Here is a 4,701-nt window from a genome sequence, read left to right as displayed (position 1 = left end):
ATCAAGATATGGACAGGGTGTTAAACATATACCAAGGAAGCAGTTAACTTGAATACAAGGTCAAAAATCAGCAAGTTCTACGATCCAGTGCTGATATCAGATACAAGCTTCAAGGACAAATTTCTTTTCAAAGGCTTATTCCAGTTTCATGAGGCTAGCATGAGGTGTGTACATTTGCCAGGGCAAATTGATACTTCAATATCAGCTCATGCAGCAGATGCCTGGCACCTGCTCAGTCCATCTAGAAGCATTAGCAGTGGATGATGGGCCTGACTCATCATACTGCTGCTTGCTGATCCACATCTGCTGGAAGGTGGACAGTGAGGTCAGGATGGAGCCGCAGATCCAGACTGAGTACTTGTGCTCAGGGGGAGCAATGATCTTAATCTTCATTGTGCTGGGTGCTAGGGCTGTGATCTTCTGCATCCTGTCAGCAATGGGCGGGTACATGGTGGTACCACCAGACAGCACTGTATTGGCATACAGGTCTTTGCAGATATCCACATCACACTTCATGATGGAGTTGAAGGTGGTCTCGTAGATGCCACAGGATTCCATGCCCAGGAAGGAAGGCTGGAAGAGTGCCTCTGGACACTGGAACCGCTCATTGCCAATGGTGATCACCTGCCCATTGGGCAGCTCGTAACTCTTCTCCAAGGAGGAAGATGATGCAGCAGTAGCCTTTTCTTGCTCAAAATCCAGGGCAACATAGCACAGCTTCTCCTTTATGTCACAAACAATTTCCCTCTCAGCAGTGGTGGTAAAGCTGTAGCCCCGTTCAGTCAGGAATTCATGAGGTACTCTGTCAGGTCCTGGCCATCCAGGTCCGGACACAAGATGGTGTGAGGAAGGGTGTAGCCATCATAGATGGGCACTGTGTGTGTGACCCTGTCACCAGAGTCCATGACAATGCCAGTGGTGTGCCCAGATACATACAAGGAGAGCACCTGCTATGCCCACTCCAGTGAAGTCTGCTTGACAGGCCAAGAGGCCTGGAAACACTCACGAGACAAAGAATTTCAAGGAAACTATGCCTCCTGCAACCTTGGCATTCCCATAGCTCGTATACTCAAACCCTTTCCCCGTGTTAGTCTGGTGTATGGATACACGTGCTCTCTTTCAGTATTGTTTCATTATAAGTGCCTTTAAGATTTGATTTCTTGACATAGCTAAGCCTTCACCAGTGTTCCAGTGTCCTAGAAAATCCTTGAAGCCCACGAGCTTGGAATTCAGTAGGAATTCAGTGAGAAGGTTACCTATTCAATAACATTCAAATTTACTTCTAGTAGAGAAGTGTGTGTGGCCCCTGAGGAGCACCCAGTGCTTCTGAATGGAGCTGGAATAGCTCAGGAGTCTGCAGAGTGATTACTTAGGACACAATGGCCTAGGGAATAGGAGGGGTGACCATGAAAGAGTTAGGGAATCCCCCTGGGACAGGTTTCTTCACCAGGCCAAAAGGAACAGCATAATCAGGTATTTACTAAGAACCCCTGGTGGTGGGTTTAACAATAGACTAGCATTACACCTGTCTCCATTCTAAGTGGCCTGATCCCCGCCATCTTTTGATGTATGCATTCCTTTTGTTTTGTCTCACTGTAACTTAGCGGATGTGTTTGCCTAGTTTCTTGTTATTCTGTGTAAAAAGTTTGTTGCTCGATTTGACAAATTACACTCAGATTCAACATGCTCTCTCGTCACGTCTGTTTGACACTCGCCCACTCTATGCCCATCTGTCTAAGACTCTGATTCCGTAGACTGAAGAGGGCCCACAGAGCCCCAGTCCATGGCAAGCACCACCTGAATGGCCATGTACATACCTGGTGTATTGAAGGGTTCAAACATTATATGCGTCATCTTCTCTCTGTTAGCTTTGGGGTTCAGGGGGGCCTCGGTCAGAAGCACCAGGTGCTCCTCAGGGGCTACACGCAGCTCATTGTAGAAGGTGTGATGCCAGATCTCCATGTCGTCCCAGTTGGTGACAATGCCATGCTAGATAGGGTACTTCAGGGTCAGGATACCCCTCTTGCTCTGGGCGACCTCATCACCCACGTATGAGTCTTTCTGGCCCATGCCCACCAAGACACCCTGGTGTCGGGGGCGCCCTATGATGGAAGGGAACATGGCCCTGAGGGTGTTGTCATTGACATGCTGGAGCCATTGTCAATGACTAGTGCGGCTATTGCGATTGATTGGCGATGGAGCAGCAGCATGTGTTAGCCTGCAGCAGAGTGTGAGCAGGAAATAATTTTTGATCTATTCATCTTGTGCCAAACTGAAAGAGAATCAAATCCAAATAGAGTCATCCTGTAATCGCAAGGCTTTACAACACCAATCTTAAGGAGGAAGATATTGAGTTTAAAGAAAATTGATTTAGTATAATGTTAATTTTTAGCTCTCATAAAACTGGTATTTGCTAGTTTTGTTCCTTTTTCAATATTCTTATGTAATCAAGGAAGACTTCAGTAGTAAATGTGTTTTGAAAAGTTGTGTAATCAATGAATAAAATTTCTGAGAAAATGATTTTATGTTTAAATAAAACGTGAAGGAGACATAGCTGTCAGAGTAGGAAAAGTTGTGTTGAGAGGAGCTTCCTCTATGTCTCATCTCTCACGAAGTGAATGGCATCCTGTATCTGATCCTTCCCTTTGCCCCTCTTGCATTCACCCTTCTATAGACCCTGCCCTTAGCCAAGGCTGGTCCCAGCATTTCTCTGGATTTAAGTTTGTCTAGATAAAGGTTTATCCATTTTGTTGATTTTCTTAAAGAGCCACCTCTTTGTTTCATTGATTACTTGTACTATTTTCTATGTTTCTATTTTACTGATTTTACCTCTGTATTTTATTATTTCTTGCTTCTGGTTCCCCTTGCTTGTGTGTGTGTTTCTTTTTGTTCAAAATCTAGAGCGTTCAGATGTGCTGTTATGTTGCTAGTATGAGATCTCTCCAATGTCTTTATGAAGGCACTCAATGCTATGAACTTTCCCTTTCATGGGGTTCCATAATTTTGGGTATGTTGTGTATTCATTTTCATTGAATTCTAGGAAGTCTTTAATTTCTTTCTTTTTGACTTGACCCTATAGTTGTTCAGTAGAGAGTTGTTCAGATTCCATGAGTTTGTAGGCTTTCTGTTGCTTCTGCTGCTGAAATCCAGTTTTAATCCACAGTGGTCTGAGAGGATGCAGGTGGTTATTTCATGTTTCTTGTATGTATTCAGACTCACTTGTGTCCCAAATATGTGGTCAGGTTTTTGAAAATGTTTCATGAGGTGCTGAGTAGAAGGTATATTTTTTTGTGCTTGGGTGAATTTTTTTTTTGTAGATATATCTCTTAGGTTTATTTGGTTTATGATGTCGGTTAGCTCCACATTCCCTGTTACATTGTGTCTAGATTATCTGTCCATTGGTAAGAGTATTGAAGTATTGGTATTGAAGTCTCCCACTATCATGGTGAGGGTTAGTTTGTGATTTAAGCTGTAGTACTGTTTCTTTTACAAAGTGGGTATCCTTGTGTTTGGGGTGTAGATTTTTTAAAATAAAAATTTATTTACATTTCAAATGTTGTTCCCGTTCCCAGTCTCTCCTCTGCAACGCTCCCCACTTCTGACCCTACACCTCCCCTTTGCCTCTAAGAGGTGCTCCCTCACCCACCTACCTACTCCCAACTCACCCCTCTAACCTCCCCCTTTGCTGGGGCAACAAGACTCAGCAGGACCAAACGCTTCCCCTCCCATTGATGCCAGATAAGGCATTCCTCTGCTACATATGTAGCAGGAGCCATGGACAGACTCACGTATACTCTTTGGTTAGTGGCTTAGTTCCTGGGAGCTCTGAGGTTAGTTGATATTGTTGTTCTTCTTATGGGGTTGTAATCCCCTTCAGCTCCTTCAGTCCTTACCTTAACTCTTTCATTGGGGTCTCTGGGATCAGTCCACTGGTTGGCTGTGAGTATCTGTATCTGTCTTAGTCAGGTGCTGGCAGACTCTCCCAGAGGACAGCTATACCAGAAAGAAGTGTCCCTCTTTCTCTACATCCTCGCCAGCATCTGCTGTCACCTGAATTTTTGATCTTAGCCATTCTGACTGGTGTGAAGTGGAATCTAAGAGTTGTTTTGATTTGCACTTCCCTGATGATTAAGGATGTTGAACATTTTTTAAGGTGCTTCTCAGCCATTCTGTATTCCTCAGTTGAGAATTCTTTGTTTAGCTCTGTACCCCATTTTTTAATAGGATTATTTGATTTTCTGGAGTCCATCTTCTTGAGTTCTTTATGTATATTGGATATTAGTCCCCTATCTGATTTAGGATTGGTAAAGATCCTTTCCCAATCTGTTGGTGGCCTTTTTGTCTTATTGACAGTGTCTTTTGCTTTACAGAAGCTCTGCAATTTTATGAAGTCCCATTGGTTAATTCTCGATCTTACAGCACAAGCCATTGCTGTTCTCTTAAGAAATTTTTTCCCTGTGCCCATATCTTCAAGGTTTCCCCCCACTTTCTCCTCTATTAGTTTTAGTATCTCTGGTTTTATGTGGAGTTTCTTGATCCACATAGACTTAAGCTTAGTACAAGGGGATAAGAATGGATCAATTCGCATTCTTCNACATGATAACTGCCAGTTGTGCCAGCACCATTTGTTGAAAATGCTGTCTTTTTTCCACTGGATGGTTTTAGCTCCCTTGTCGAAGATCAAGTGACCATAGGTGTGTG

The 4,701-nt window shown here is 43.6% G+C and overlaps 1 pseudogene; it reads right to left on the bottom strand.

Moving 5' to 3' along the window:
* Window positions 1-201: 201 nt before the first annotated feature.
* LOC110288263 lies at window positions 202-2,210 on the bottom strand (annotated as a pseudogene).
* Window positions 2,211-4,701: the final 2,491 nt, after the last annotated feature.

Source organism: Mus caroli, unplaced genomic scaffold, assembly GCF_900094665.2.
Source record: "Mus caroli unplaced genomic scaffold, CAROLI_EIJ_v1.1 scaffold_13933_1, whole genome shotgun sequence".
Lineage (NCBI taxonomy): Eukaryota > Metazoa > Chordata > Mammalia > Rodentia > Muridae > Mus > Mus caroli.
This window is presented reverse-complemented; position numbering and strand designations above follow the sequence as displayed.